At 38.1% G+C, this 11,908-nt stretch overlaps 1 long non-coding RNA gene across 1 annotated transcript; it reads left to right on the top strand.

Moving 5' to 3' along the window:
• Window positions 727-4,755, top strand: LOC107634459. Its single transcript, XR_001618914.2, has 4 exons — window positions 727-1,198; window positions 1,300-1,400; window positions 1,518-1,717; window positions 4,666-4,755. It is a non-coding gene; the product is annotated as an uncharacterized LOC107634459 (long non-coding RNA).

Here is an 11,908-nt window from a genome sequence, read left to right on the forward strand (position 1 = left end):
AAAATTAAGAAAGAATTGTACAATTTAATTTAAGTAACTTTTATTCTGAAAAAGTTACGATTTATTTTATTAATTTGATATCTTATTTTATAAATTAATCAATTGAGAGTAATTAAATTAGTTTTATTAATATTTGGAGTTTAAGTTAATTAATATTCTTATGTAATTTTTATAATTGGTTATTTCATATGCTTTGGAAATAAAATTTAGTAATGGAAGTATTATATATTTAATTTAAGTAATTTCTATTATGAATGAATTATGGTTTATTTTATTAGTTTGAGCTCTTAGAGATTAATTTATTAGGAATGATTAAATTGATTTTGATAAATACTTTAATTTTAAGTCAATTAGTATTTATGCACAATTTTGATTATAACTAGTTATTTTATATAAATTGAAATTAAAGTTATGATAGAAAAATAATGAAAGGTCCTAATTTAATTTAGATAATTGATATTTCGAGTTTAACTGTATTTTATAAAATGTGATTGATATGTATACTTTATAATCTAAATTAGAAATAATTATTTGAGCCCATTAATAGATTGATAGATAAAATCTTATGTGTTTTAAAATTAACCTTTATAGTATTATGTTTCAATTCTAAATTGTTATTCTATAATGAATATTTGGTAAAACTATTATATTACTCGTATATATTTTTCCTAATTTATCAAATCAAAACCTAATTTAACTTAAAATTACAAATTTCCTAATTGATACCCTAATTTTACAAACTACACACACATACACAGAAAGGAAAGAAAGGGGACAAGGGGAGCTTGAGGGGGAAACGGAGAATAGAGGAAGAGGGTGATGGAACAGAGTGAGAAGGAGGATCGCCGCGTTGTGCCGCTCCCTGTGTCAGTTGCCGTCGCTGTCACCAAAGCCAGAGAAGTGGAGAAGCAAAACCGTGAAGAGAGAGAGAGAGATCGACGGAGACGTTCACTCGCTCATCCTTGTCGCTGCCATGCGTTGCCTCCGCCGTCGCCGCTAGTTCAGCCGCCGTCGAGCTCGCAGCAACCGTCACCATGGACACCGCCACTATCATCTCCGAAGCTGCGTCGTCGATTAGGTTAAGGAGTGGGAGAATCGTGAACAACCAGAGGAGGAGAAGAACATGTGGTGGTGGGTGTTCTCTTAGCCAGCGTCGTCGAAGGATGCTCCACCATCACCGCTGGAATCACGAGCTGAGGTAGAGGAGGAAGCTATCTTTCCTGTTGTTGTAGTCAGCGTAATGCTGCTGCTATGGCTTCGTTTCCTTGTTTTCTTTAATTACTGATCAAGCTGCTGCAGCTGTAGACTGTGAAGATTGATTTTCCGAAAGAATCGTTGCTGCTATAATCGTCTGTGCTGCTGCCGCTGCTTCTTCGTTCTATTATTCCTTTCTAATTCTTGTAAGACATTCTTGTTCTGAACCTCCACTTGACGTTCTTGTTTATTCCGCTGCCATTTTATTAGCCTTACTCTTGTTCTAATTTAATTTAGCCCCTGTTCCACCCTTGAATTTCCAGAATTATTATTCTATCCAAAATGAATTCATTGTTTTGTTCACTGTCGTGGCCAACTCGCGTTGCTGCTGCCCTATCAAAGCTGTTGTGAATGTCGCTAACATTGCTGGATAAGGGATGAAGGAGCTGCTGCATTTTGGGTGCAGCCCAAATAGTCATCACGCCACACTTCCGTCTTCGGTTATGTGAAATTCGACATCGAGGTAGGGGGTTTAAAACGATTTCAATTTAAGAATGCCTACAAGGTTTATTGAATGACTGCAAATAGATTTAATAGCTGTGAGTAATTGATTGATTATGTGAATATTGAATTGTGGCTGAAATTGTGATTGGAATGGTTGAGATTGTGATTTGGAATTGTTGATTAGTGATATTGATTGATTATGTGGATTGGGAATTGTTTGATGACTAATTGTTGAGAATTTCTGAATTTTAATGGGTAATGTTGGATTTGTTGCCATTGAGCTGTTATTTGGTATATTGTAATGTTAATGAACTTGGTTGGTGGTTGATTTGGAATTGGTTTTGAGGGGTATTGAAGGGTTGGATTTTGAATACAAAATGGTTTACTGAAAATCAGGTTCTCTTGAAATTAAACAGCAACTTTGAAAGTGAATCAGTGGCTCTATAGTGACTGAAATGATGAGAATTTAAATGTTAAATAAATTATATTAAGTGTGATTGTTGAGATTTAATTTTGAAGGTTTCATATTAACTGGAACATTAGTTATGATTTTTCAAAGTTAAATCGTGAATCTGATTTTCTGCACTATTTTAAATGAAATTAGAAACTTTGAAAATCTATAACTAATTTTATGATGATTAGATTTGCGTGGGACTAAGTCTGGATTAAGCTTGGGAATATAAGGAGTTGGACTGGTGAATTTGAGACTTTTTCATTAAGTTTATGATTTATGGTAAATTTTTGAATTATGGATGTCAAATCTGGTTTTTCTGCAGAACGTTTAACACAACAGCAACTTGTTTCTTCTATTGGAAATTTTTCAGTTTTAATTTTGAAATGTAACTAATTTTAAATAAAACTTTATTCCTATTATTTTAATTTCGTAAAATTTCAGAACAATTGGACTTGTAGTTTTAAAGATATGAATTTTTGAAAGATGATGCATTATGCAGAAAAAACCAGATTCTGTTTTCTTAAATTAGTAACTTTGGGAGTTTATAACTTTTGATCCTAGATAGATATTGAGATGCAACCAATTAGAGGTGAAAATTAAGTATGTTTAGCATATGTGATTTAAATTTCAGGGTTTTTCATATTTTAATAAGTAAGTTATGGTACTTGGAAGAGGTTGTGTTCAATGATTTGTAAAACAGAATTCTGCAGAGAATTACCTAACTTCCAAGCTACATAACTTTTTCATTCAACATGGTATGATCCTGGAACCAATTTAGAAAGAAATTTGGATAAGTTATGTTTAACCACATTAATTTTCAAGGTGGTTGGGTTTAATTTGGATTTTATATGAAATTTCGAAAGTTGTACGTTGCTGCTGTCTTCTGGTTTTAAGACACTGCAGAGCAGTCACGGTTTTGCTTATATTCCCGAAGCTAGAGTCAGCGAAAAATTATGATTTTTGGTTTAATAGAAAGCTTAATCCGAGACGGTCGCATGGATATAAAGTTTGCGTGATTCCGAATTCATCTGATATTTTTTAAAACAAAATGGAAATCAGGCTGCCAAGTTGTGTTGGCAATTATTTTGGATATGGAATTTAAGAAATAGATTTTTTATACTATTATCAAATATTTTTGAGAATATATATATTGTTGTAGCAACTGCTGAAAGAGGTTGATGAAATGTTGAGAAAGAAGGAACCCGAAAGGGTGGCTAAGTCCTATTTTTAAAGGAGATTATGTCTAAATTTTTATAAAAGTATAAGGACTTAATCAAAATCAATATTTAAGGTTTATTTAATGATAATAACTTTACTGATTCTTTTGAGAAAATATATTTGGTTTATAAAGTTGTTAGCAAGGACGTGGGTTTTGTCCCGCTTGCATATTTCCAATTACAAAAGAGTAAAGAGATAAAGAGAAGAAGAGTAACATAGATATAAAGAAAAGAGTAATCAAAGAAAAGTAAAGAGACACAGAGAACAGAGTAACCAGAGCAGAGTAAAGAGATACAGAGAAAAGAGAAACCAGAACAGAGTAAAGAGATATAAAGAGATAAAGAGAAGAAAAGAGAAACCAGATCAGAGTAAAGAGATATTTGTATATATATATATACATTAGTTGCTTGATGCAACCCAGAGTTATATTTATATATATTAGTTGCTTAATGCAACCCAAAGCATTAGTAGGGAAACTAAGTTATCTACAGCCATTTTCCACTAGAGCAGAGCAGAGCAGAGTATATATATATTTTCCTGCAGTAAGCAGAGGCTGTCTCAAATGAGCAGCTATTATTATATGCGTATTTATTTAGGAACGGAAAATCGTATTCGAAAAATCGGGATTACTCGTGACCGGGTAAATGTCGGGATTGCGGGCAGCCAACCGACACGTGAGCTCATGGCCTGTACTAGGACTAGACATTCATCATATGCATCTATGTGACATTGTTTGGGTGTGTATATTGTAATTGGTTTGCCTATGTGAATAATTCTGTTTAACTGCTAATTGCTATACTTGATATAATTGCTCTTAGTTGTTTGAATCTCTTTACTTGTGTTTGTATCTGATTGGCTGGGTTGTAGTGAATTGGGTGTTGATTGAATTGCTTGGGTCTAAGGCCGTGATTGGTTTGTGTTTGAGGTTTGGTAAAGTATGAAAGATTAAGCTGGTTCAGCATAGACTTAATGAACCTATGCTTGGAACAAATTAGTCATTCATACAGTCTAGGAAAACTTTTAAGACGTATATAAAGAAAAATATGGGTTTAGGATTTTGGATAATTAATTGATGCTTCTAAAGAAGGTTTTAGATTTTTGAATGTTGAGCCATTGGTTTTCAAAAGAAGTATATATAAGGCGAGCGATGAATACTACTAATGAAAGTAGTTTTCTTTTCAATGTCTCTAAATGAAATTAACTATTTGCGCTTTATTCTTTACTTTCACAGCATTCTCGACCTCTACTGAGAACATGTGGTTTGGTTCTCACCCCCAAATTTTTTACCCTTTCAGTGACACAGGTTTGAAGATGCAATATGAAGCTGCAAGTGATTAGTAGGTTTTCTTTATGGTTTTAATTGCTTTCATAGAGTCCTCTCGCTCTTGTCGTATGAGGTTTTATTTTAACAGAGGGGTAGGTGTTGTAATTGGGTTTATTTGGTTTCTTTTGTATAAGAATTATTATCAATAATATTTATGTGATTATTATTATTTGTAAATGTTTGAATTATGACTTTAATGAATAAAGAACAAAATTTTCTGGAATTTTCTTAAAACTGAAATGCGAACTTGATACAAAGGCTCGATAATTAAGTAGTTAATACTAGAGAAGGTTATGTAATGTTCTTTCTAGTGGAGATACCCTGACTTAAGCAAGGTATTTTGCTGGACGGGACGTTACACTCAGTGTCAATCCTTCATAGAAGTTTTGGAGTCTATCCCATTCACTAAACATTTCTGGTGGGCACTTCCTGATTAAAGCTTTGTATCTCTCCCAGGCATCATACAGTGACTCTCCATCAAATTGAATGAATGTTTGCACTTCTGTTTTCAGCTTGATGATCCTTTGGGGAGAATAGAACTTGGCTAGGAACTTGTTCACTAGATCTTCCCAATTGTTGATGCTTTCTCGTGGAAATGCCTCCAACCATTGGGTAGCTTTGTCTCTCAGGAAAAATGGAAATAACAACAGCTTGTAAGTGTCGGGATGCACACCATTGATTTTCACTGTATCACATATCCTTAGGAAGGTGGATATCCTTAGGAAGGTGGATAGGTGCTGGTTTGGATCTTTCAAGGGGCCTCCTCCATAAGAACAGTTGTTATGCACCAAGGTGATGAGTTGAGGCTTCAATTCAAAGTTGTTTGTATTGACATTTGGGGTAAGGATGCTACTCCCATAATGCCTTGGATTAGCAAATGTATATGAGGCCAAAACTCTCCTCTGGGGTTGACCATTGTTGTTGGCCACTCCCACTGGTGGATTTGTTGGAATTTTCTCCATTTCTTGGTTCTCTTCTCAACCTCCAAAGTGTTTCAAGATCAAAAGGTTTGGATTTATTGCTTCTTCCTCATGACCTAAACACAGAACCAGGAACCAGAATTAAACACTCTATTGCTAGAGTGAAGTTAGTGTTAGCTTAAGCAAAAATTCAAACAGTTAGTATGCTTAGTAAAAAGAAAAAGAAAAAGTGCTCAATCTAGACTACCACCTTACTTAATCATTGTCAATCTAATCAATCCCCAGCAACGGCGCCAAAAACTTGATGGGTTAGAACCGAAATTCCAATCACCTAAAACTCACCGGCAAGTGTACCGGGTCGCATCAAGTAATAAAACTCACTTAGAGTGAGGTTGATCCCACAGGGATTGATAGATCAAGCAACTTTAGTGGGTGATTAGTTTAGTCAAGCTAACATTGAGTGAATTGTGTGACATTGATCAACAGAAAGTAAATTGCAGTGAAATATAAATGGCAGAAAGTAATGACAATAAACGTAAAGGGCAAGGAATGTAAATTGGCAAAAATCTTAAATGACAAGAAATGTAAATTTCATCAAAAGTAAAGGGGCTGGGATGCTAGAAATTAAAGAAGCAGTAATTTAGAACTCAGATCAATTGCAGAAAATTATATAGCAGGAAGAGTAACGGAGTTAGAGTGCTGGAAATTAAAACAGAACTAAAAGATGTAAAGTGCATTAAACTAAAGAGCTCTCAGATTTTGAAATCCAGAAACAGATTAATTCAATATCAAAACAGAAATGTAGATGTGTTGAAGAATCAAAACAGCAAGAACTTAGATCATTCATAAAAATCCAGAAGAGGAATCAACAATTTTAATGGAACAGTAAAAACAGAAGAGCAGCCAAGAGCTCAGCTCAATTGCAAAATAAAGTTGAAGATCTCAGGGAGTCAAAGAGACTAGAAAACAAATCTAGATCTCAATTCCTTCCTTGATCCAACAACAAACAAGATGCAAGAAAATTAAAGATGAAAGCAATGAAGAGAACTTTGATTCAAATAACAATTCACTTGAAAGTTTGCAGAAGGAGAACAAGAGAAGTTGCAGATAGAGAATGAAAACAGAATTCCTTCCAATCTCAATCTAAGATTTAAAATAGAAATAAAAATTAAAGAGAGAGCTCTCTACTCCTACTCCTAATGGTCCCAATGGAGCAAGCCTTCTCTAATGCTCTCTATTAGAGCCCCCTCCTATGCTCTCTAATGGAGCTCACTTCCTTGAAAATGAGAATGATGCCTTTATATAGGCTTTTTACAAAATAAAATAAAATTGAAATGAAAAACAAATTAAATGAAAATCCTAATTCTAGCTTGTTCTTGTACCTTTGAGTGATGATGTGGGCTTTGCTTGCTTTGGATTTGAAGAGAGATAGGTTGGCCTTGATTCAATTTGGTGAAGAATTGAATTTAAATGGAATTTCGGTTGAATTTTGGCCCATGGGTGACACTCCCAGGGCAATGCTCAGCTCTCACCAAGAGCACAGCATTGGTGCTTGTTTCCTTGACCTTTTTGGTGCGCACAACAATGCTCCCTGGCTGTGTCAATGTAGCGCTCAGCTCTCCCCAAGAGCGCAGCATTGATGCTTCAAGAGTGAGGTTCCAGGTTCAAGCCTTGGTGGAGGCATTTCAGCTCAAATTCCTTGCATTTTCTTTGGGAGAGAGCACGACAATACTCTCCAAGAGAGCGTTGTGCTCTCCTTGAGAGCGCTACTTTGCTTTGGAGTGAGGCTCCAGCTTCGAACCTTGGTGGAAGCATTGGCTGATTTTTTTGCTTATTTTTGATCCTCAAAGATGCATTTCACTTGTACCTTAATTTCATGCCAAATATAGATTGCCATATATCGTTGGAAAGCTCTAAATGTCATCTTTCCAACGCAACTGAAAGCACATCAATCGGACGTTTGTAGCTCAAGTTATAGCCCTTTGAAGGAGGCATGGTCATGTTGTGAGCGCCCAGATTTCAACTTAGCGAAAATTTTGCTTCCAAGCTCATTTTTGCATCACGATAATGCTCTGCTCTTGGCAAAAGCGGAGCTTTTTGTGCTGGTTGCCAATCTCCTTTAATTTGGTCATGGGCCACACTTTTAAAAGCGTGGCCTAAGCTTCCAAAGTGTGCTCCAACTTCAAAGTGTGTCCCAAAGCTCTTTTTTTTTTCTCCTTTTTAGCTTATTTTGTGCTTTTTGCTTCTTTTTCTTCTTATTTCCTACAAAATTTATAAAATCAAAAGATCAAGGAAATATACCATTTAAGTACAAAAACATTCATTATTCAAGCACAAATCATCAATTTCTTGTATGAATAAGCATAGAAAAACATGACATGGTGACATGTCATCACGGTGTATGACCAATGTCTTTTCCGATCTGATGGAGAGTTGTCTGGAAGTCTTTATGGATGACTTCAGTGTTTATGGAACTTCATTTGATAGTTGCTTAGAGAACTTGGCCAAAGTCTTAGCTAGGTGTGTTGACACTAACCTTGTCCTAAATTTTGAAAAATATCACTTCATGGTGAGACAATGTATAGTGTTAGGACATGTAGTATCTAATGAAGGCATTTCTTTAGACCTGGTCAAGGTCGATGTTATCACCAATTTACCTCACCCCTCATCTGTGAAGGAGGTCCGTTCCTTTTTAGGGCATGCAGGATTTTACAGGCGCTTTATCAAGGATTTCAGCAAAATTGCATTGCCATTGTCGTGCCTACTCCAAAAAGATGTGGACTTTGAGTTTGATAGTGCATGTGTGAGTGCGTTTGAGGAGTTAAGGAGAGTTCTTACCACGGCACCGATTGTGCGAGGCCCGAACTGGACGCAGCCATTCGAGACAATGTGCAACGCGTCAAACCATGCTGTAGGTGCCGCGCTTGTACAGTGCGATGGTAAACTCTCCTATATCATTGCTTATTCTTCAAAAACATTAGATGCAGCACAATCCAACTATACCACTATAGAGAAGGAACTCCTAGCCATTGTTCATGCTCTAGATAAATTTAGATCCTATTTGCTAGGGTCCAAAATAGTGGTATACATGGATCATGCAGCTTTAAAGTATTTGCTGACAAAGAATGAGTCAAAACCTAGGCTCATACGTTGGATCTTGCTCTTGCAAGAGTTCGACATTGAGATTAGGAATCGAAGTGGGTCTCAAAATTTGGTTGCAGATCATTTGAGCCGCCTTGAGAATCTTAAATATGACCCATTTCCGATTGATGACTCATTCCCCTAGGATAGTTTGCATGCTGTGTCGGATAGCTTTCCTTGGTTTGCACCAATAGCGAACTACTTGGTTGCTAAGATCTTCCCTCCTAACTTTTCTAAACATCAAAGGGACAAGTTGAGGAGTGATTCTAAATACTACATTTGGGATGACCCTCACTTGTGGAAGAGGGGAGAAGACCAAGTAATTCGAAGATGTGTCCCGGAATCTGAAATCCAACCCATTCTTGAAGCTTTCCATTCACCCGAGTGTGGCGGCCACTTTGGCCCACAACGGACTGCTAAAAAGGTGTTAGATTATGGATTCTGGTGGCCAACCTTATTCAAGGATGCTAACCAATTCTGTGTGTCGTGCCACCAATGTCAGAAGTCGGGAAATGCGTCCCAAAGAGATGAAATGCCTCAACAACTGATGTTATTCTGTGAGATCTTTGATGTATGGGGCATAGACTTTATGGGGCCATTTTCCAACTCAAGTGGTTATATATATATATTCTGTTGGCAGTTGACTACGTGTCAAAGTGGGTAGAAGCGATATCTACCCACCTTGATGACGCTAATACCGTGATTTCTTTCATTAGAAATAATATTGTATGCCGCTATGGGTCGCCACGAGCCATCGTGAGCGACCAAAGTTCCCACTTTTGTAATAGAAAAGTAGAGGCACTGCTCAAGCGCTATGGGGTATTGCATAAGGTTGCAACTGCTTATCACTCCCAAACCAACGGACAAGCGGAGGTGTCCAACTGGGAGATGCACTATGGGCGTATAGGACGGCCTACAAGATCCCGTTGGGGATGAGTCCCTTTCAGATCGTCTATAGTAAGGCATGCTACCTTCCGGTGGAGATTGAGCATAAAGCCTATTGGGCGGTAAAGCAGTGTAACATGGATTTCACCAAGGCGGGTGTAGCCAGAAAATTGCAGCTAGAGGAGCTTAAGTGTCTTAGGAACGAAGCTTATGAGAATGCTCGAACCTACAAGGAAAAGACTAAGGCATTTCATGACCATCATATCTGGAAGAAGGATTTTTAAGAAGGTGATGAGGTTCTCCTATATAACTCGAGGCTCAGATTTATGCCTGGGAAGCTCCGTTCAAGATGGAAAGGACCCTTCAAGGTGAAGGAGGTAAACCCTATGGAGTGGTGGAATTGCTTGACCCTAGAAGCGAGGAAACTTTCAAGGTGAATGAACATAGAGTGAAGAAGTATCATGGCTACAAGTCTCCAAAGGAGCTAGAGGTTTTCCTGCTTATGGATGCACCAAAAGGAGAGGAAGCTTAAACGAAAGACCGTCCAACTTAAGGACGTTAAAGAAAAGTGCTTGTTGGGAGGCACCCCACCGTGGTAAGATCTTCCTTGTGTATACCTTCTTGCTTCTAGCTTTAGATTCTTGTGAATTTTGTGATTTTTTGATGTTGTTGAGTTGCTTAGGTGTGCTAGCTTTGTTGATTTTGTTGAATTGTTAGGATATTCATATAGATTTCATTACTCTTGGCATGGATGAATTGTTGAAGTTTGAGAAAATGCTTTATTTTGAATAGTGCATGAATTTGTGAGTGTTTTCTTGACTATCTACTTTGAATACCTTCCAGGAATTTGTTAGAATACCTTTCTCTAAGTTGTATGAAAAAAAAGGGGATGCACGTGTAAGCGTGCAGGACGCGTGCACGTCGCAAGCGTTTTTCCAAATCTGGGTACAATTACCCGAGAGTTGCGCGAACAGTGCGCAAAGAAAGCGCGTTGCCTACCTACACGTATGCGTGAGGCACGCCCATGCGTCCCCTCCCCCATTTCCTTGTCCACGCGTACGCGCACATGATGCGTACGCGTCGGTTGCTTGGCGTGCCACTCTTGGTACATTTGACCTGAGAGTTGCGCGAGCATTGCGCAAGCATTGTGCCCAACGCGCAACTCCTCGTCACGCGTACACGCACTTGACGCTCACGCGTCATTTGACCACCTGTCCAACCACGCGTGCGCGGACATGACGCGTATGCGTGGGTCATCTAATATACCTTCCTCCAGTACTTGGCACCTGAGACTTGCGCGAGCATTGCGCAAGCATTGCGCGAAATGCGCAATCATTCCACGCCTGCGTGCGCTGTGACGCGTATGCGTCCCTTGCCTGTTTCCCTACTCACGCGTACACGTGGGTGGCACTCGCGCGTCTCTTCCTTTTCCTTCATTCCACGCGTATGCGTGGCATGCACGCGCGTGTCATTCCTGTGACGCAAATTATGAACTAGCGCGCCCTGTTTCATACTTTCCTTCCCTCCTTTCTTCTTCTTCTTCTACTTTCTCCTTCCCCTCCCCTTTTCACCATCTCTCTCGTCACCACCACCGGCGACTTTACCCACCGGCAACCACCACTTCCGGCGGTCCCATTTTCTCTCTCCTCTTCTCTCTCTCTCTTCTCTCTTTTAGATGAAAGACAAATCTTAGAAAGCATGATTAGGAGAGGATTGAGTGACGAACCCTATACACTTGAGAGAATGGAACGGAGACACTTCCGGTGAGGGTTCGATGCTCAACTCCTTGTTCCCGGCTTTCACAAGCGTTCATCTAGCGAGTTATATGCATTTCATATTGATGTCCAAATTGGTAGGATTCATGGACTACATGTCACTTTAACCCTATATTCTCATATGTGTTCTTGGAGGATAGATTTACCCTTGACAAAGTAGGTAGATGCCTTTACATTAGTGCATGCATTCATTTAGCTAATTTGCACTTCATGAACCCTTTCTTCCCATGGTATTTGGCTCTTTTTATTTTAAGCATGAGGACATGCTTGGTTAAGTGTGGAGAGGTTTGATAAATCCCAATTTTTTGGTTTATATTGTGTAGAATTTGAGGGGTTTGGTCAATATTTTCCGCACTTATTCACAAGAATTACATGGTTTTGTGTTCTCTTCCTAATATTGCTTCATGATGGAAAACATGCTTCTTTTGCCTTAAAATTGCCATATTTTGATCCTCTTTTATTACCATTCGATGCCGTGATGTGTTTGTTGAGT

Source organism: Arachis ipaensis, chromosome B03 (genome assembly GCF_000816755.2).
Source record: "Arachis ipaensis cultivar K30076 chromosome B03, Araip1.1, whole genome shotgun sequence".
Taxonomy (NCBI): Eukaryota; Viridiplantae; Streptophyta; class Magnoliopsida; order Fabales; family Fabaceae; genus Arachis; species Arachis ipaensis.